The sequence below is a fragment of the Bufo gargarizans genome, chromosome 2 (assembly GCF_014858855.1).
Source record: "Bufo gargarizans isolate SCDJY-AF-19 chromosome 2, ASM1485885v1, whole genome shotgun sequence".
Lineage (NCBI taxonomy): Eukaryota > Metazoa > Chordata > Amphibia > Anura > Bufonidae > Bufo > Bufo gargarizans.
In genome coordinates this window covers 529,174,340-529,196,958 of record NC_058081.1, presented here as the reverse complement: position 1 = coordinate 529,196,958, position 22,619 = coordinate 529,174,340, and the positions used below count along the sequence as shown (strand labels likewise).

Genomic DNA, 22,619 nt, shown 5'->3' with positions numbered 1-22,619 from the left:
CTTTTTTATTTTGTGACATAATAAATCATTTTTGCTTTTTTAACATATTATTTTACCTTTCTTTACTTTTTTCAGTCCAGGAGGGAAGTTGCACACTGATTTCATCAGTTATATAATACCATGTTGTCTTGGACCCTTTGTTTTCACTGATCAATAACTGAGAAAGACAAATAAAACAATCCCAAAAAGGAGTCATTTATGAGGCAGCTCTCTGATGAGTTAATCATTGCTGATATCTGACTACAACAGCTCTGGAGTGTCTTGTCCTGGTGTAGACGCTGCATTGAGCAAGCACAGGTGTTCAGGTAAGACTTGTCCTTATTTATGAGACTATGAAAACTTCATATACAGTCAGGTCCATAAATATTGGGATATTCAACACAATTCTAAGATTTTTGGTTCTATACACCACCACAATGGATTTTAAATGAAACAAACAAGATGTGCTTTAACTGCTGACTGTCAGCTTTAATTTGAGGGTATTTACATCCAAATCAGGTGAATGGTGCAGGAATCACAACTGTTTGCATATGTGCCTCCAACTTGTTAAGGGACCAAAAGTAATGGGACAATTGGCTTCTCAGCTGTTCCATGGCCAGGTGTGAGTTATTCTCTCATTATCCCAATTACAATGAGCAGATAAAAGGTTCAAAATTCAAGTGTGCTATTTACATTTGGAATCTGTTGCTGTCAATTCTCAAGATGTGATCCAAAGAGCTGTCACTATCAGTGAAGCAAGCCATCATTAGGCTGAAAAAAACAAAACAAACCCATCAGAGAGATAGCAGAAACATTAGGCATTAAACAACTGTTTGGAACATCCTTAAAAAGGAACGCACCGGTGAGCTCAGCAATACCAACAGACCTGGAAGACCACGACAGACAACTGTGGTGGATGACCGAAGAATTCTTTCCCTGGTGAAGAAAACACCCTTCAAAACAGTTGGCCAGATGAATAACATTCTCCAGGAGGTAGGTGTATGTGTGGCAAAGTCAACAATCAAGAGAATACTTCACCAGAGTGAATACAGAGGGTTCACCACAAGATGTAAACCATTGGTGATCCTCAAAAACAGGAAGGCATCTAAACGACATCTAAAAAAGCCTTCACAGTTCTGAAACAACATCCTATGGACAGATGAGACCAAGATCAACTTGTACCAGAGTGATGGGAAGCATACCACCACATCAGTGAAGCATGGTTCTCTTGTATTTATTGATGATGATGATTTATTGATGATGTGACTGCTGACAAAAGCAGCAGGATGAATTCTGAAGTGTTTCGGGCAATATTATCTGCTCATATTCAGCCAAATGCTTCAGAACTCATTGGACGGCGCTTCACAGTGCAGATGGACAGTGACCCAAAGCATACTGCAAAAAGCAACCAAAGAGTTTGGAAAGAAGTGGAATGTTATGCAATGGCCAAGACTATCACCGGACCTGAATCCAATTGAGCATGGATTTCACTTGCTGAAGACAAAACTGAAGGGAAAATGCCCCAAGAACAAGCAGGAACTGAAGACAGTTGCAGTAGAGGCCTGGCAGAGCATCACCAGGGATGAAATCCAGCATCTGGTGATGTCTCTGCAACAAAGTATTAAAAAGTGAAAGTTTAATTTATGATTATTATTCTTACCCATTACTTTTGGTCCCTTAAAAAGTGGGAGGCACATATGCAAACTGTTGTAATTCCTACACCGTTCACCTGTGGTGGTGTATAGAGCCAAAAATGTTAGAATTGTGTCGGTGTCCCAATATTTATTGACCTGACTGTAAGGTGTGTATGGACGTGCCATATGCAGGTGCCCATATTAGGTGGGGAGAGGCACTGTTACCTCAAAAGCAGCTTCCTACTGTCTATTATGTTACATGGAAGGGTCTGTGTAGAGGAGTTACATGTCTTACATTTGGGGCTCATGCACTCCTGCAGAAATGTCCTATCCTTGTGCGCAAAACAGGCAAGAATATTGTTTTGTGGGGCCATGGAACAGACTTGCAGATGCAGGCACCACATGGGTCTGCTCTCTGCATCTTTTGAGGCCTCCTTTGAGATGAATGGGTCTGCATCTGATCCGTAAAACACGCAGATTCAATGTGGACAGAAACTGCGGACATGTGCATGAGCCCTTACTGGAGATGTCCTGAGCTCTCTCTGTCCCATACTGCAGTACGTTTGTTTTTAGATGTTATTAGTTTTTAGACAATTGTGGAAAGGAAAGGGCAATGATAGAAATGTGGAATAATTATAAGATTTCAAGTATAAAATACAAAATAGAGAACGGAGAACTTCTTGTGCAGGATTGCAAAAGGACTGAAAAAGAAGATAGCAGACACATAAAAACAAGCACATTTTTAGATCCAAAACAGCACGGCTTTACTGAGAGAAGATCATGTTGAACTAATCTTACTGATTTATTTGACTGCCACAAAAGTGTTGGACAAAGGTGACACCATGGATATTGCCTTCCTGGATTTTACCAAAGCGATGAATCCAGTGCCACATATAGAGCCGATACTGTAAACCACTGGATAGTTCAGTGGATTCACAGTTTAGTGATCGAGTTGTAAATGGTCTGTATTCTTAGGAAAGACAAGTTACAAGTAGTGTTGAGCGAACTTATGGTCCGTGGTAGCGGAATCCATAATGGAATTCTTAGATAACCCAAACCCGAACCTTGTACGCCAAACTTGAAAACAAAGGTCGCTCATCCCTAGTTACAAGTAGTGTAAAGGGTCTGTCCTGGATCCTATTCATTTTAATATTGACATAAGAGAAGGCTTGGTAGGTAATGTCTGTTTGCCGACGACACAAAAGTGTGTAAGGGCTCTTTCACACCTGCGTTATAGTCTTCCGGCATAGAGTTCCGTCGTCGGGGCTCTATGCCGGAAGAATACTGATCAGGATTTTCCTAATGCATTCTGAATGGACAGTCCGTCCTTCAGGATGCATCAGGATGTCTTCCGTTCCGGAACGGAACGTTTTTTGGCCGCAGCAAATAGCGCAGCATGCTGCGCTTTTTGCTCCGGCCAAAAATCCGGAACACTTGCCGCAAGGCCGGATCCGGAATGAATGCCCATTGAAAGGCATTGATCCGGATCCGGCCTTAAGCTAAACGTCGTTTCGGCGCATTGCCGGATGCGACGTTTAGCTTTTTCTCAATGGTTACCATGGCTGCCGGGACACTAAAGTCCTGGCAGCCATGGTAAACTGTAGTGGGGAGCGGGGAGCAGCATACTTACCATCCGTGCGGCTCCCGGGGCGCTCCAGAGTGACGTCAGGGCGCCCCAGGCGCATGGATGACGTGATCGCATGGATCACATGATCCATGCGCATGGGGCGCTCTGACGTCACTCTGGAGCGCCCCGGGAGCCGCACGGATGGTAAGTATGCTGCTCCCCCGCTCCCCACTACTACTATGGCAACCAGGACTTTAATAGCGTCCTGGCTGCCATAGTAACACTGAAAGCATTTTGAAGACGGATCCGTCTTCAAATGCTTTCAGTACACTTGCGTTTTTCTGGATCCGGGGTGTAATTCCGGCAAGTGGAGTACACGCCGGATCCGGACAACGCAAGTGTGAAAGAGGCCTAACAGGGTTAACATTTCTGGAGGGATTTGTAGCATGGAAAATTATTTTGCTTCCCTGGGTAAATGGTCTAAATAAAGGAAACTGCTGTTCAATGTTTCCAAATTAAAATGAATGCAGTGGGGGAGAAGAAACCCTGAGTCTGAGTATCGTATTGGCAGCTCTTTGTTAGCAAGGACTTCAGGAGAGAAGGATTTAGGTGTCCTGATATCAGACAGCTTCAAAATGAGTTCACAGTGTGGACAAACGGCAGGGAAAGCAAGAAGGATGCTTGGCTGTATAGCTAGAGGTGTAACTAGTAGGAAGAGAGAGATTGTGATTAGGGATGAGCGAACTCGAACTGTATAGTTCGGGTTCGTACCGAATTTTGGGGTGTCCGTGACACGGACCCGAACCCGGACATTTTCGTAAAAGTCCGGGTTCGGGTTCGGTGTTCGTCGCTTTCTTCGCGCTTTTGTGACGCTTTCTTGGCGCTTTTTGAAAGGCTGCAAAGCAGCCAATCAACAAGCGTCATACTACTTGCCCCAAGAGGCCATCACAGCCATGCCTACTATTGGCATGGCTGTGATTGGCCAGAGCACCATGTGACCCAGCCTCTATTTAAGCTGGAGTCACATAGCGCCGCCCGTCACTCTGCTCTGATTAGCGTAGGGAGAGGTTGCGGCTGCGACAGTAGGGCGAGATTAGGCAGATTAACTCCTCCAAAGGACTTGATTAACTGATCGATCTGCAGCTGTGGATCATTGAGCTGCTGATCCTCAATTGCTCACTGTTTTTAGGCTGCCCAGACCGTTTGTCAGTCACATTTTTCTGGGGTGATCGGCGGCCATTTTGTGTCTTGTGGTGCGCCAGCACAAGCTGCGACCAAGTGCATTTAACCCTCAATGGTGTGGTTGTTTTTTGGCTAAAGCCTACATCAGGGTGAAGCTGTCACACCAAGTGCATTTAACCAGCAATAGTCTGTTCATTTTTTGGCCATATACAAAATCAGGGGCAAGCTGCGCCTGTCACCAAGTGCATTTAACCCTCAATGGTGTGGTTGTTTTTTGGCTAAAGCCTACATCAGGGTGAAGCTGTCACACCAAGTGCATTTAACCAGCAATAGTCTGTTCATTTTTTGGCCATATACTAAATCAGGGGCAAGCTGCGCCTGTCACCAAGTGCATTTAACCCTCAATGGTGTGGTTGTTTTTTGGCTAAAGCCTACATCAGGGTGAAGCTGTCACACCAAGTGCATTTAACCAGCAATAGTCTGTTTATTTTTTGGCCATATCCCAGTCTAATTCTGTCACTAAATCCATACCGGTCACCCAGCGCTTAAATACTAGGCCTCAAATTTATATCCCGCTAAATCTGTCCTTAGTGCTGTAGCTGGGCGAGTTATTTAGTGTCCGTTCAAGCACATTTCTTGTTCTGGGTTGAAATACAATTCCCAATTTAGCAATTTCATAATTTAGTGGTTTCTGCTATATCAGAGCTATTTGAAATCTATCCCTAAAAGGGTATATAATATTCAAGGTGCACATTGGGTCATTCAGAATAACTTCACACACACCCGCTACTGTGTATTTCCAAGTCTAATTCTGGCACTAAACCCATACCTGTCACCCAGCGCCTAAATACTAGGCCTCAAATTTATATCCCGCTAAATCTGTCCTTAGTGCTGTAGCTGGGCGAGTTATTTAGTGTCCGTTCAAGTACATTTCTTGTTCTGGGTTGAAATACAATTCCCAATTTAGCAATTTCATAATTTAGTGGTTTCTGCTATATCAGAGCTATTTGAAATCTATCCCTAAAAGGGTATATAATATTCAAGGTGCACATTGGGTCATTCAGAATAACTTCACACACACCCGCTACTGTGTATTTCCAAGTCTAATTCTGGCACTAAACCCATACCTGTCACCCAGCGCCTAAATACTAGGCCTCAAATTTATATCCAGCTAAATCTGTCCCTAGTGCTGTAGCTGGGCGAGTTATTTAGTGTCCGTTCAAGCACATTTCTTGTTCTGGGTTGAAATACAATTCCCAATTTAGCAATTTCATAATTTAGTGGTTTCTGCTATATCAGAGCTATTTGAAATCTATCCCTAAAAGGGTATATAATATTCAAGGTGCACATTGGGTCATTCAGAATAACTTCACACACACCCGCTACTGTGTATTTCCAAGTCTAATTCTGGCACTAAACCCATACCTGTCACCCAGCGCCTAAATACTAGGCCTCAAATTTATATCCCGCTAAATCTGTCCTTAGTGCTGTAGCTGGGCGAGTTATTTAGTGTCCGTTCAAGCACATTTCTTGTTCTGGGTTGAAATACAATTCCCAATTTAGCAATTTCATAATTTAGTGGTTTCTGCTATATCAGAGCTATTTGAAATCTATCCCTAAAAGGGTATATAATATTCAAGGTGCACATTGGGTCATTCAGAATAACTTCACACACACCCGCTACTGTGTATTTCCAAGTCTAATTCTGGCACTAAACCCATACCTGTCACCCAGCGCCTAAATACTAGGCCTCAAATTTATATCCCGCTAAATCTGTCCTTAGTGCTGTAGCTGGGCGAGTTATTTAGTGTCCGTTCAAGCACATTTCTTGTTCTGGGTTGAAATACAATTCCCAATTTAGCAATTTCATAATTTAGTGGTTTCTGCTATATCAGAGCTATTTGAAATCTATCCCTAAAAGGGTATATAATATTCAAGGTGCACATTGGGTCATTCAGAATAACTTCACACACACCCGCTACTGTGTATTTCCAAGTCTAATTCTGGCACTAAACCCATACCTGTCACCCAGCGCCTAAATACTAGGCCTCAAATTTATATCCCGCTAAATCTGTCCTTAGTGCTGTAGCTGGGCGAGTTATTTAGTGTCCGTTCAAGCACATTTCTTGTTCTGGGTTGAAATACAATTCCCAATTTAGCAATTTCATAATTTAGTGGTTTCTGCTATATCAGAGCTATTTGAAATCTATCCCTAAAAGGGTATATAATATTCAAGGTGCACATTGGGTCATTCAGAATAACTTCACACACACCCGCTACTGTGTATTTCCAAGTCTAATTCTGGCACTAAACCCATACCTGTCACCCAGCGCCTAAATACTAGGCCTCAAATTTATATCCCGCTAAATCTGTCCTTAGTGCTGTAGCTGGGCGAGTTATTTAGTGTCCGTTCAAGCACATTTCTTGTTCTGGGTTGAAATACAATTCCCAATTTAGCAATTTCATAATTTAGTGGTTTCTGCTATATCAGAGCTATTTGAAATCTATCCCTAAAAGGGTATATAATATTCAAGGTGCACATTGGGTCATTCAGAATAACTTCACACACACCCGCTACTGTGTATTTCCAAGTCTAATTCTGGCACTAAACCCATACCTGTCACCCAGCGCCTAAATACTAGGCCTCAAATTTATATCCCGCTAAATCTGTCCTTAGTGCTGTAGCTGGGCGAGTTATTTAGTGTCCGTTCAAGCACATTTCTTGTTCTGGGTTGAAATACAATTCCCAATTTAGCAATTTCATAATTTAGTGGTTTCTGCTATATCAGAGCTATTTGAAATCTATCCCTAAAAGGGTATATAATATTCAAGGTGCACATTGGGTCATTCAGAATAACTTCACACACACCCGCTACTGTGTATTTCCAAGTCTAATTCTGGCACTAAACCCATACCTGTCACCCAGCGCCTAAATACTAGGCCTCAAATTTATATCCCGCTAAATCTGTCCCTAGTGCTGTAGCTGGGCGAGTTATTTAGTGTCCGTTCAAGCACATTTCTTGTTCTGGGTTGAAATACAATTCCCAATTTAGCAATTTCATAATTTAGTGGTTTCTGCTATATCAGAGCTATTTGAAATCTATCCCTAAAAGGGTATATAATATTCAAGGTGCACATAGGGTCATTCAGAATAACTTCACACACCCGCTACTGTGCATTTCCAAATCTAATTCTGTCACTAAACCCATACCTGTCACCCAGCGCCTAAATACTAGGCCTCAAATTTATATCCCGCTAAATCTGTCCCTAGTGCTGTAGCTGGGCGAGTTATTTAGTGTCCGTTCAAGCACATTTCTTGTTCTGGGTTGAAATACAATTCCCAATTTAGCAATTTCATAATTTAGTGGTTTCTGCTATATCAGAGCTATTTGAAATCTATCCCTAAAAGGGTATATAATATTCAAGGTGCACATAGGGTCATTCAGAATAACTTCACACACCCGCTACTGTGCATTTCCAAATCTAATTCTGTCACTAAACCCATACCTGTCACCCAGCGCCTAAATACTAGGCCTCAAATTTATATCCCGCTAAATCTCTCGTTACCGCTGTCCTGTTGTGGCTGGGAAAGTTATTTAGTGTCCGTCAAAGCACATTTTTTGTTCTGGGTTGAAATACAATTCCCAATTTAGCAATTTCATAATTTAGTCGTTTCTGCTATATCAGAGCTATTTGAAATCTATCCCTAAAAGGGTAGATCATATTGAAGGTGCACATAGGGTCATTCAGAATAACTTCACACACACGCTTCTGTGCATTTCCAAGTCTAATTCTGTCACTAAATCCATACCGGTCACCCAGCGCCTAAATACTAGGCCTCAAATTTATATCCCGCTGAATTTGAATACAATACATTGGGCCAAATAATATATTTGTTGTTGTGGTGAACCATAACAATGAGAAAAACATCTAGTAAGGGACGCGGACGTGGACATGGTCGTGGTGGTGTTAGTGGACCCTCTGGTGCTGGGAGAGGACGTGGCCGTTCTGCCACATCCACACGTCCTAGTGTACCAACTACCTCAGGTCCCAGTAGCCGCCAGAATTTACAGCGATATATGGTGGGGCCCAATGCCGTTCTAAGGATGGTAAGGCCTGAGCAGGTACAGGCATTAGTCAATTGGGTGGCCGACAGTGGATCCAGCACGTTCACATTATCTCCCACCCAGTCTTCTGCAGAAAGCGCACAGATGGCGCCTGAAAACCAACCCCATCAGTCTGTCACATCACCCCCATGCATACCAGGGAAACTGTCTCAGCCTCAAGTTATGCAGCAGTCTCTTATGCTGTTTGAAGACTCCGCTGGCAGGGTTTCCCAAGGGCATCCACCTAGCCCTTCCCCAGCGGTGAAAGACATAGAATGCACTGACGCACAACCACTTATGTTTCCTGATGATGAGGACATGGGAATACCACCTCAGCATGTCTCTGATGATGACGAAACACAGGTGCCAACTGCTGCGTCTTTCTGCAGTGTGCAGACTGAACAGGAGGTCAGGGATCAAGACTGGGTGGAAGACGATGCAGGGGACGATGAGGTCCTAGACCCCACATGGAATGAAGGTCGTGCCACTGACTTTCACAGTTCGGAGGAAGAGGCAGTGGTGAGACCGAGCCAACAGCGTAGCAAAAGAGGGAGCAGTGGGCAAAAGCAGAACACCCGCCGCCAAGAGACTCCGCCTGCTACTGACCGCCGCCATCTGGGACCGAGCACCCCAAAGGCAGCTTCAAGGAGTTCCCTGGCATGGCACTTCTTCAAACAATGTGCTGACGACAAGACCCGAGTGGTTTGCACGCTGTGCCATCAGAGCCTGAAGCGAGGCATTAACGTTCTGAACCTGAGCACAACCTGCATGACCAGGCACCTGCATGCAAAGCATGAACTGCAGTGGAGTAAACACCTTAAAACCAAGGAAGTCACTCAGGCTCCCCCTGCTACCTCTTCTGCTGCTGCCGCCTCGGCCTATTCTGCTGCTGCCGCCTCGGCCTCTTCCTCCGCCTCTGGAGGAACGTTGGCACCTGCCGCCCAGCAAACAGGGGATGTACCACCAACACCACCACCTCCGTCACCAAGCGTCTCAACCATGTCACACGCCAGCGTTCAGCTCTCCATCTCACAAACATTTGATAGAAAGCGTAAATTCCCACCTAGCCACCCTCGATCCCTGGCCCTGAATGCCAGCATTTCTAAACTACTGGCCTATGAAATGCTGTCATTTAGGCTGGTGGACACAGACAGCTTCAAACAGCTCATGTCGCTTGCTGTCCCACAGTATGTTGTTCCCAGCCGGCACTACTTCTCCAAGAGAGCCGTGCCTTCCCTGCACAACCAAGTATCCGATAAAATCAAGTGTGCACTGCGCAACGCCATCTGTGGCAAGGTCCACCTAACCACAGATACGTGGACCAGTAAGCACGGCCAGGGACGCTATATCTCCCTAACTGCACACTGGGTAAATGTAGTGGCAGCTGGGCCCCAGGCGGAGAGCTGTTTGGCGCACGTCCTTCCGCCGCCAAGGATCGCAGGGCAACATTCTTTGCCTCCTGTTGCCACCTCCTCCTTCTCGGCTTCCTCCTCCTCTTCTTCCACCTGCTCATCCAGTCAGCCACACACCTTCACCACCAACTTCAGCACAGCCCGGGGTAAACGTCAGCAGGCCATTCTGAAACTCATATGTTTGGGGGACAGGCCCCACACCGCACAGGAGTTGTGGCGGGGTATAGAACAACAGACCGACGAGTGGTTGCTGCCGGTGAGCCTCAAGCCCGGCCTGGTGGTGTGTGATAATGGGCGAAATCTCGTTGCAGCTCTGGGACTAGCCAATTTGACGCACATCCCTTGCTTGGCGCATGTGCTGAATTTGGTGGTGCAGAAGTTCATTCACAACTACCCCGACATGTCAGAGCTGCTGCATAAAGTGCGGGCCGTCTGTTCGCGCTTCCGGCGTTCACATCCTGCTGCTGCTCGCCTGTCTGCGCTACAGCGTAACTTCGGCCTTCCCGCTCACCGCCTCATATGCGACGTGCCCACCAGGTGGAACTCCACCTTGCACATGCTGGACAGACTGTGCGAGCAGCAGCAGGCCATAGTGGAGTTTCAGCTGCAGCACGCACGGGTCAGTCGCACTACAGAACAGCACCACTTCACCACCAATGACTGGGCCTCCATGCGAGACCTGTGTGCCCTGTTGCGCTGTTTCGAGTACTCCACCAACATGGCCAGTGGCGATGACACCGTTATCAGCGTTACAATACCACTTCTATGTCTCCTTGAGAAAACACTTAGGGCGATGATGGAAGAGGAGGTGGCCCAGGAGGAGGAGGAGGAGGAGGAGGAAGAGGGGTCATTTTTAGCACTTTCAGGCCAGTCTCTTCGAAGTGACTCAGAGGGAGGTTTTTGGCAACAGCAGAGGCCAGGTACAAATGTGGCCAGCCAGGGCCCACTACTGGAGGACGAGGAGGACGAGGATGAGGAGGAGGTGGAGGAGGATGAGGATGAAGCATGGTCACAGCGGGGTGGCACCCAACGCAGCTCGGGTCCATCACTGGTGCGTGGCTGGGGGGAAAGGCAGGACGATGACGATACGCCTCCCACAGAGGACAGCTTGTCCTTACCCCTGGGCAGCCTGGCACACATGAGCGACTACATGCTGCAGTGCCTGCGCAACGACAGCAGAGTTGCCCACATTTTAACCTGTGCGGACTACTGGGTTGCCACCCTGCTGGATCCACGCTACAAAGACAATGTGCCCACCTTACTTCCTGCACTGGAGCGTGATAGGAAGATGCGCGAGTACAAGCGCACGTTGGTAGACGCGCTACTGAGAGCATTCCCAAATGTCACAGGGGAACAAGTGGAAGCCCAAGGCCAAGGCAGAGGAGGAGCAAGAGGTCGCCAAGGCAGCTGTGTCACGGCCAGCTCCTCTGAGGGCAGGGTTAGCATGGCAGAGATGTGGAAAACTTTTGTCAACACGCCACAGCTAACTGCACCACCACCTGATACGCAACGTGTTAGCAGGAGGCAACATTTCACTAACATGGTGGAACAGTACGTGTGCACACCCCTCCACGTACTGACTGATGGTTCGGCCCCATTCAACTTCTGGGTCTCTAAATTGTCCACGTGGCCAGAGCTAGCCTTTTATGCCTTGGAGGTGCTGGCCTGCCCGGCAGCCAGCGTTTTGTCTGAACGTGTATTCAGCACGGCAGGGGGCGTCATTACAGACAAACGCAGCCGCCTGTCTACAGCCAATGTGGACAAGCTGACGTTCATAAAAATGAACCAGGCATGGATCCCACAGGACCTGTCCGTCCCTTGTCCAGATTAGACATTAACTACCTCCCCATAACCATATATTATTGGACTCCAGGGCACTTCCTCATTCAATCCTATTTTTATTTTCATTTTACCATTATATTGCGAGGCTACCCAAAGTTGAATGAACCTCTCCTCTGCCTGTGTGCTAGGCCTAAATATATGCCAATGGACTGTTGCAGTGGTGGCTGACGTGAAGCCTCATTCTCTGCTATGACATGCAGACTGATTCTCTGCTGACATGAAGACAGATTCTCTGTTACGGGACCTCCCTCCTCTGCCTGGGTGCTGGGCCTAAATATATGCCAATGGACTGTTGCAGTGGTGGCTGACATGAAGCCTGATTCTCTGCTATGACATGCAGACTAATTCTCTGCTGACATGAAGCCAGATTGTCTGTTACGGGACCTCTCTCCTCTGCCTGGGTGCTGGGCCTAAATTTATGACAATGGACTGTTGCAGTGGTGGCTGACGTGAAGCCTGATTCTCTGCTATGACATGCAGACTGATTCTCTGCTGACATGAAGCCAGATTGTCTGTTACGGGACCTCTCTGCTCTGCCTGTGTGCTAGGCCTAAATATATGCCAATGGACTGTTGCAGTGGTGGCTGACGTGAAGCCTCATTCTCTGCTATGACATGCAGACTGATTCTCTGCTGACATGAAGCCAGATTGTCTGTTACGGGACCTCTCTGCTCTGCCTGTGTGCTAGGCCTAAATATATGCCAATGGACTGTTGCAGTGGTGGCTGACGTGAAGCCTGATTCTCTGCTATGACATGCAGACTGATTCTCTGCTGACATGAAGCCAGATTGTCTGTTACGGGACCTCTCTGCTCTGCCTGTGTGCTAGGCCTAAATATATGCCAATGGACTGTTGCAGTGGTGGGTGACGTGAAGCCTCATTCTCTGCTATGACATGCAGACTGATTCTCTGCTGACATGAAGACAGATTCTCTGTTACGGGACCTCCCTCCTCTGCCTGGGTGCTGGGCCTAAATATATGCCAATGGACTGTTGCAGTGGTGGCTGACATGAAGCCTGATTCTCTGCTATGACATGCAGACTAATTCTCTGCTGACATGAAGCCAGATTGTCTGTTACGGGACCTCTCTCCTCTGCCTGGGTGCTGGGCCTAAATTTATGACAATGGACTGTTGCAGTGGTGGCTGACGTGAAGCCTGATTCTCTGCTATGACATGCAGACTGATTCTCTGCTGACATGAAGCCAGATTGTCTGTTACGGGACCTCTCTGCTCTGCCTGTGTGCTAGGCCTAAATATATGCCAATGGACTGTTGCAGTGGTGGCTGACGTGAAGCCTCATTCTCTGCTATGACATGCAGACTGATTCTCTGCTGACATGAAGCCAGATTGTCTGTTACGGGACCTCTCTGCTCTGCCTGTGTGCTAGGCCTAAATATATGCCAATGGACTGTTGCAGTGGTGGGTGACGTGAAGCCTCATTCTCTGCTATGACATGCAGACTGATTCTCTGCTGACATGAAGCCAGATTCTCTGTTACGGGACCTCTCTCCTCTGCCTGTGTGTGTGCTGGGCCTAAATATATGCCAATGGACTGTTGCAGTGGTGGCTGACGTGAAGCCTGATTCTCTGCTATGACATGCAGACTGATTCTCTGCTGACATGAAGCCAGATTGTCTGTTACGGGACCTCTCTCCTCTGCCTGTGTGTGTGCTGGGCCTAAATATATGCCAATGGACTGTTGCAGTGGTGGCTGACGTGAAGCCTCATTCTCTGCTATGACATGCAGACTAATTCTCTGCTGACATGAAGACAGATTCTCTGTTACGGGACCTCTCTCCTCTGCCTGGGTGCCGGGGCCTAAATATCTGAGAATGGACTGTTCCAGTGGTGGGTGACGGGAAGCCAGATTCTCTGCTATGGAACCTCTCTCCAATTGATTTTGGTTAATTTTTATTTATTTAATTTTTATTTTAATTCATTTCCCTATCCACATTTGTTTGCAGGGGATTTACCTACATGTTGCTGCCTTTTGCAGCCCTCTAGCTCTTTCCTGGGCTGTTTTACAGCCTTTTTAGTGCCGAAAAGTTCGGGTCCCCATTGACTTCAATGGGGTTCGGGTTCGGGACGAAGTTCGGATCGGGTTCGGATCCCGAACCCGAACATTTCCGGGATGTTCGGCCGAACTTCTCGAACCCGAACATCCAGGTGTTCGCTCAACTCTAATTGTGATCCCACTGTATAGAGCTCTAGGGCGGCCACATCAGGAATTCTGTATCCAGTTCTGGAGACCCCATCTACAAAAACATATGGATAAAATGAAACAGGTGCGGAGGTGGGCTACAAAAGTGGTGGAGGGTGGAAGCGTTAAATATTAGCAGAGACTAAAATAATTTAAAGGGAACCTGTCACCTGGATTTTGGGTATAGAGCTGAGGACATGGGTTGCTAGATGGCCGCTAGCACATCCGCAATACCCAGTCCCCATAGCTCTGTGTGCTTTTATTGTGTAAAAAAAACGATTTGATACATATGCAAATTATCCTGAGATGAGTCAGAGCTTGAAAATATGACTCTTCTCTGGTCACACAAGTAAGATATGACTCCTTTATGTTAATTTGCATATGTATAAAATCGTACAGCCTTGAGGAAAGACATAAAGGGGGGACAGGATTGAAACATTTAAAAGGCATCTGTCAGCAGATTTGTACCTATGAAACTGGCTGACCTGTTGCATGTGCGCTTGGCAGCTGAACATTAAGGGCTCATTCACATGACCGTTGGTGTCCGTGCCGATGTTGTGAACCGCAAATTGCGGTCCGCAATGCACGGGCACCTTCCGTGGGGCAGGCGCATGAGGATCGCTGACCCATTCACTTGAAGGGTGCACGATCCCTTCGTTCCGCAAAAAGACAGAGCATGTTCTAGCTTTTTGCTGTGTGGAAGCAGAACCTGTAAGCACTCTGTAGCGCTTCCGTAGTGTTCCGTTCCGTGCTTCCGTTCCGCATCTCCGGATTTGAGGACCCATTGAAATAAATGGGTCCGAATCCATGATGCGGAATGACAACAGATTGGTGCTCGTGTATTGCGGATCCGCAAATGCGATCCGCAATACGGGAACGGAACACCAACGTTGTGTGAATGAGCCCTAAGTTTTCATATATGGAAATGAGCCTCTAGGGGCAACAGGGTCGTTGCCATTACACCTAGAGGCCGTACTCTCTGTGCAACTGTTGCGCCCACTGCACTTTGATTGACAGGGCCAGGCAGGCGTGATCACCTTTACCTTGCCTGCCCCTGTCAATAAAAGTGCAGAGCCTCTAGGTGTAAAGGCAATTAGAGCAGGTAAAGAGTAGGTAAAGTGTAGCCCATCCATCAGTGACGACCAGCAACTGGAAGGCATAGTATCCGTCCTTCTTCCATTCCAACCAGCAGTGCCCTTTTTATGGTAACTATTATCTTTTCGTGTCTGTGAAACATAGGGTATCATCAGTTTTTAACCAGAGTTAATAAAAGTTACTTCTTAGTAGACACTCTGAACTATTTAGGCTACTTAGGCTACTTTCACACTAGCGTTTTAGTTTTCCGGTATTAAGATCCATTATAGGGGCTCAATACCGGAAAAAAAACGCTTCAGTGTTGTCCCCATTCCTTGTCAATGGGGACAAAACTGAACAGAACGCACTACTTTCCGTTTATTTGCGTTCCCATACCGGAGAGCGAACCGCAACATGTTGTAGTTTGCTTTCCGTCCTGGGATGCGGAGCAAGACGGATCCAGCATGACCCCCAATGCAAGTCAATGGGGACGGATCCGTTTTCTCTGCCACAATCTGCCACAATATAAAACAGATCCGTCCTCCATTTACTTTCATGGAGTTCATGACGGATCCGTCTTGGCTATGTTAAAGATAATACAACCAGATCTGTTCATAACGGATGCAGACGGTTGTATTATCAGTAACGGAAGCGTTTTTGCTGAACCCTGCCTGATCCAGCAAAAATGCAAGTGTGAAAGTAGCCTAACTCAGTTAAATCATATTGACTATTAATAACTAATAGTGTCCTACTGGCCAAAAAAATGGCTATATATTTCCTACCTGTGATACGTTAAGTGTCCCCATACAGTTTGTGGCCCATATATATATCTATAAATATCCCACACACAGCATGAAGCCACCATAAGTGGCACCTCACACATTCTGAGGTCCCATAAGTGCCATCCTATACACTAGGAGGCCCCATAAATGTTCCCGTGCACAGCCATGCCCCGTTAGTTTGAATAGTCACCTATCCCATGTTTACACGATGAGCGGTGTTCTGCTGTGGTCTCCAGTTTATGGTGTCTGTGGCTCAGCTCATCAGGCATGTAACCTGTGCCAAACCACTGGTAGTAGTGGAATGGTGGAGCACGGAACTGACAGATCCCTTCTTCACCACTGTGAACTACAACCACTACAACTGTATGAGATTTGGGAATTCAGGAATGTCCCGCTGGATCCAGAATGGTTATGGGGCATGGGGCTGACTTTGAATTTTGCAAACTCTGCCTGTCCTGACCTCTGCTTTTCCTTGCCTACTGGTTAGCCTGACTCCTTAGTGCTTTGTATTAGTGTCTCCTGGGTCAGCTGTCCACTGAACTGAGACTACTCCAGCCTGGTGGTTCCCCTGCATTGAAGTCCAGATTCCTGTATAGAAGTTAGGCCCCTTTCACATGGGCGAGTATTCCGCGCGGATGCGATGCGTGAGTTGAACGCATTGCACCCGCACTGAATACCGACCCATTCATTTCTATGGGGCTGTTCACATGAGCGGTGATTTTCACGCATCACTTTTGCGTTGCGTGAAAATCGCGTGAAAATCGCAGCATGTTCTATATTCTGTTTTTCACGTAACGCAGGCCCCATAGAAATGAATGGGGTTGCGTGAAAATCACAAGCATCCGCAAGCAAGTGCGGATGCGGTGCGATTTTCACGCACGGTTGCTAGGAGACCCGATCATTATTATTTTCCCTTATAACATGGTTATAAGGGAAAATAATAGCATTATGAATACAGAATGCATAGTAAAACAGCGCTGGAGGGGTTAAAAAAATAAAATATAATTTAACTCACCTTAGTCCACTTGATCGCGAAGCCCGGCATCTCCTTCTGTCTCCTTTGTTGAATAGGACCTGGGGTGAGCATTAAATACAGCTAAAGGACCTTTGATGACATCACTCCAGTGATCACATGGTCTTTTTCCATGGTGATTCACCATGGTAAAAGATCATGTGATGTACCATGTGATGACCGGAGTGACGTCATCAAAGGTCCTTTACCTGTATTTAATGCTCACCACAGGTCCTATTCAACAAAGGAGACAGAAGGAGATGCCGGGCTTCGCGATCAAGTGGACTAAGGTGAGTTAAATTATTATTATTTTTTTAACCCCTCCAGCGCTGTTTTACTATGCATTCTGTATTCAGAAAGCTATTATTTTCTCTTATAACCATGTTATAAGGGAAAATGATACAATCTATAGAACACTGATCCCAAACCCGAACTTATGTGAAGAAGTTCGGGTTTGGGTACCAAACATGCGCGATTATTTTCACGTGAGTGCAAAACGCAATACAATGTTTTGCACTCGCGCAGAAAAATTGCGGGTGTCCCGTAACACACCCGCACATTTTCCCGCAACGCCCGTGTGAAAGGGGCCTTAAAGGGTGAAGGACAGGGGGGATGCCAGAAAAACACCTCAAGCCAAATCTGTCCATGAGGCACAGTGGATCCACATCCATTATTACCTGTTTGCTCATAACTCTCTTTTATTAGATGCCCAGCCTAATCATAGTAAGCCAAATCAATGTGAGTATGTCTACTGCTCTAACCAGTCCGGTACCTTTACACCACAATGAAATATATATATATAAAAAGAAGGACATACAGTTGTGTTCAAAATAATAGAAGTGTGTTTAAAAAAGTTAATAAAGCTCAAAATCCTTCCTAATAGCTTTTATTTCCATACACACAAATGCATTTGGAACACTACACATTCTATTCCAAATCAAAACATAAAGAAAAATTATATCAAATTTGTGTTGTTACGTAGAAACCTAGAATGTGTCGGCAGATAAGAACCATTTGGCCCATCTAGTCTGCCCAATATACTGAATACTATGAATAGCCCCTGGCCCTATCTTATATGAAGGATAGCCTTATGCCTATCCCATGCATGCTTAAACTCCTCCGCTGTATTTGCAGCTACCACTTCTGCAGGAAGGCTATTCCATGCATCCACTACTCTCTCAGTAAAGTAATACTTCCTGATATTACTTTTAAAACTATGTCCTCTTGTAGCAGTTTTTCTTATTTTAAATATTCTCTCCTCTTCTACCTTGTTGATTCACTTTATGTATTAAAATTGTATTTGTTCCTCTAAAAAAATTTAAGAAAAGTGAATATTAAACTGTTCAAAAAAATAGCAGTGTTTGTATTCTTCTTTACAAATGCAAACATTCACTATATAAACTGAAACATGTTTGAAGATTTTGCTTTCCTTTGAATCACTTAACTAATATTTAGTTGTATAATCACTGTTTCTGCTGTACATCTGTGTTGCAACCAACTTCTGGCACCAACTTCTGTCACATGTGAACATGTATTCCAGCCCAGGATGATTGGACTACATTCCATAGTTCACTGTTATAGAGATGCGGACATGCATGGCTAGATCGCCGCTAGCATGTCCGCAATAAACCGGTCCTATAGAGCTGTGTGCTTTTATTTTGTTTAAAAAATGATTTTAGAGATATGTAAATGAGCCTTGTAAGGTGCCCATGGGGCTGTACTAACCTTCTTAGTGCCCAGCCACGCCCCCTGTGAAGGAGCCCAGCACCGCCTATGTCCTCCAAATCTCCTCCTTTCGACACAGTTTGACGCAGTTCCTTCCCTGAGGCTGATGCCAGCACAGGGAAGGAACACTATTCCGGCACTGCACATGCGCGAGCTCGTGTATCGCGAGATTACGGCAATTGAAATGTGTCGAAAGGAGGAGATTCGGAGGACATAGGCGGTGCTGGGCTCCTACACAGGGAGCGTGGCTGGGCACTAAGAAGGTTAGTACAGCCCCATGGGCACCTTACAAGGCTCATTAACATATCTCTAAAATAATTTTTGAAACATAATAAAAGCACACAGCCCTATAGGTATATTGCGGTATATTGCGGACATGCTAGCGGTGATCTAGCCGTGCATGTCCGCAGCTCTATAACCGAAAACGAGGTGAAATAATCCCTTTAATTTCTTGGTTTTGCCTCAGAAACTGCATTTTTGATGTCACCCCACATGTTTTCTATTGGATTAAGATCCGGGGATTGGGCTGACCACTCCATAACGTCAATCTTGTTGGTCTGGAACCAAGATGTTGCACGTTTACTGGTGTGTTTGGGGTCGTTGTCTTGTTGGAACACCCATTTCAAGGGCATTTCCTCTTCAGCATAAGGCAGCATGACTTCTTCAAGTATTCTGATGTATTCAAACTGATCCATGATCCCTGGTCTGTGATAAATAGGCCCAACACTGTAGTATGAGAAACATCCCCATATCACGATGCTTGTGCCACCATGCTTCACTGTCTTCACAGTGTACTGTGGCTTGAATTCAGTGTTTGGGGGTCGTCTGACAAACTGTCTCCGGCCACTAGACCCAAAAAGAACAATCTTACTTTCATCAGTCCACAAAATGTCTCTTTAGGCCAGTCAAAGTGTTCTTTGGCAAATTGTAACCTCTTCAGCACGTCTCTAGTATGCACTGTCCTTGAGATATTCCCAAAAATGACCTTCATTAGCCAATACAAGTCTTTCTCTTCATATCCCAACTGTCATACACACGGTCACATGTCCCTTATTAGACAATAGAAGCTCGCAGGCACTTAGTCTCCATATACACACAGTTTTACTCCAGGTTTCCATAACAACCCAACCATTTTTCTTCACTGCTGTAGGTCAGCTTTAGGCTAGGGCTACACGACGACATGTGTTGCGCAAAATATGTCACATGACACATAGGGCGCAACTACACTGCTACATGTGTCGCACCAATGTCGCGCGGCAATTTTCATAATGATAGTCTATGGTGTTGAGCTGCGACATGTGACATGCTGCGACTGCGACAGTCGCAAAAAAATCCATATTGGCTGGATTTTTTGCAATGGTCGCGTCGCAGTCGCAGCATGTCACATGTCGCAGTGCGACACCATAGCCTATCATTATAAAAATTGTTGAGACCAAATGTCGCACGACACATGTCGTCGTGTAACCCTAAAATTAAAGGGGCAGGGCGCTGTTAAAGGGGCGGGCACTGTGGAGGTCGCTGTTAAAGAGGTGTTCACTGTGGATGTTACTGTTAAGGGGTGGACACTGTGGAGGTCACTGTTAAGGGGGCAGGGGCCCCTATTAAAGGGGCAACTGCTGTGGAGGTCACTGTTAAGGCAGCAGGGTACTGTAAGATTACTGTTAAGGCAGCAGGGTACTGTTGAGGTCACTGTTAAGGGGGCAGGCCCCTGATGAGGTCACTGTCAAGGGAGTGGGGTGCTGTGAAACTCACTGTTAAAGGGGCGGGCTGCTGTGAAGGTCAAAGTTAAGGGGATGGGCTGCTGTGGAGGTCACATTTTAAAGTGGCGGGGCCAGTGTTAAGGGATGGGAGACTGTGGCGTTCACTGTTAAAGGGGCAGGGTGCTGTAGAGGTCACTGTTATGGGGGATACTGTCAATATTTTTTAACGACACACACAAACATTAAATGAAATAGATGAAATATACCCATGCGAAGCCAGGTCCTTCTGCTAGTAATTAAATAAATGGTAGGTTCTCAAGACATACACTGGGAAATTCAATATATTTATGGTACATTAAATGCACTCGAAGAATAGGCATAAACAAATAGAGTGTATAAAATAAAGACATGAAGTTACACACACACACATATAAATTAAATCAATGAAATTTCCATATAAGCCATATAGGGTAAAATGTTATAGTAGAGTTCAGTCCAAAGGAATAGAAGATAATGTAAAATGCCCTGTAGCTGAATTGTCCCCTTGTTATTGATCACCAATCGATTACCTAAATAGATGTTCAAAAAGGTCCCAAAAGTGGCAGATTATTGAGCGTTCGACCTTAGGGGGCCTTTTATGTTTTTAGTTTTCACTCCCTGAATTCCCAGACTGAAAAATGTTAAAAGTTATCATTCACATAGCCTTATGAGGGCTTCTTTTTTGCGGGACAAGTTATACTTTCTAATGTCACAATTTACGGTTGTATACAGTGTAGTATGGTGTGGAATTGGAAAAAAACACAATTGTGCCACATATATATATATATATATATATAATTATTATTATTTTTTTTACGGAGTTCACTGTGTGGTAAAATTTACCTGTTACCTTCATTCTCCAGGTCAGTACGATTACAACAATACTCGCTAATTTCTAACGCTAATTTATTTTCCCTTAGTCCTAACAGCAGCATAGATGGAGGTTAACCCCCCCCCCCCCCCCCGTGGAATGGTAGGACCGGCGGAATGTTTAATGAGCTCAAGCATAATAACTCAATTTAACAATTAAGTATCCCCTTAAAAGGAGCTAGTCAACCCCCAGCCCACTGTGTTTATAGCAAGAAAAAACTAGACTTACTAGGGTGGGATATTTGTGTGCTGCTGTTAAGACTAAGGGAAAACAAATTATCGTTAGAAATTAACGATTCCCTTACTTTCTACCAGCAGCACAGATGGGGAGATAGCAAGAAACCTCTAGGGATGGCCTTCCTGCCTGGCAGAACTAAGAATAGTCTGCCTAAAGGCCGAAAACTCAGCTAGTCTGGCATCTAGTCTACTGTATAATGGAAGATGAATGTCGATTCAGAGCTCCAGGAGGCAGCTTTACAAATCATGTCGAGAGGCAGAAGACTCCTCTCGGCAAAAGAAGTAGCCACAGCTCTAGTAGAGTGGGCCTTCACAAACTCTGGAGGATCCAGAGATTGGTAAACAAAGGCTTCCCTAATAGCCTCCCTAATCCACCGACTGATGGAAGGTTTGGATGCCTTACAGCCTTTAAACTTACCGGCAAACAGGATTAAAAGATTTTCATCTTTCCTGAACTCTTTTGATCTATCCATATAGATCCGGAGACATCTCGAGACGTCTAGCGGATGTCTAGCAGGTTCCTCGGAGGAGGTGGAAGATGTCAACAGAACCGGGAGGGAAATCACCTGGTTGATGTTCTGGAAGGAAGAAACTTTAGGCCTAAAATATGGGATGAATCTAAGAAGGACCCGGTCATGTAAAAAGATCGTATAGGGCTCATGTGCTGAGAGAGCTTAAAGCTCAGAGACCCTCTTAGCCGAAGTCACTGCAAGGAGAAATACAAGTTTCCAAGTGACGTACTTGAAATCCACCTCCTCTAACGTTCAAAGGAGGGAGATGCTTACCCCCTGAAAACTACTGATAAATCCCATTGAGGAATGGGTCTCAGTACTGTAGGCTTTAATCTTTCAGCTCCTTTAAGGAACCGTTTGATGAGCCGGTCCTGAGAAAAGGCCTGTTGAGGCAAGCTGAGATGTCTGAGACTTGACCCCTCAGAGTAGAAGGAGCAAGGCCTCTATTAAGGCCGTCTTGCAGGAACTGAAGGATAGCAGAAAGAGGCGGATCTTCAGACTGCACCTCCTTTGAGGTACACCAGGATGAGAATATCCTCATAATACGAAATTAGTCTCTCTTCGTAGAGTCCGCTCTAGAATGAGACAGCGTTCTCAGGACCGACTCTGAAAGCCCTTCTACTCCGGGAAGGGACTGATCAACCTCCAGGCTGTCAGGTTGAATCTATGCAGATCTGAGCAGAGGTGAGTATTCCACAACACCAGGGTCTGCTGCAGGGGAAGCCTCCAATATTGTCCTCAACTC

General features: G+C 45.6%; 1 protein-coding gene across 1 annotated transcript in view; it reads left to right on the top strand.

Moving 5' to 3' along the window:
* Positions 1-243: 243 nt before the first annotated feature.
* LOC122926611 (solute carrier organic anion transporter family member 1C1-like) overlaps positions 244-22,619 on the top strand; it is a 196,809-nt gene continuing 174,433 nt past the window's right edge. The window contains exon 1 of the mRNA XM_044278035.1: positions 244-305. The gene's annotated coding sequence lies outside the window, so the exon portion shown is untranslated. The remainder of the gene's footprint in view (positions 306-22,619) is intronic.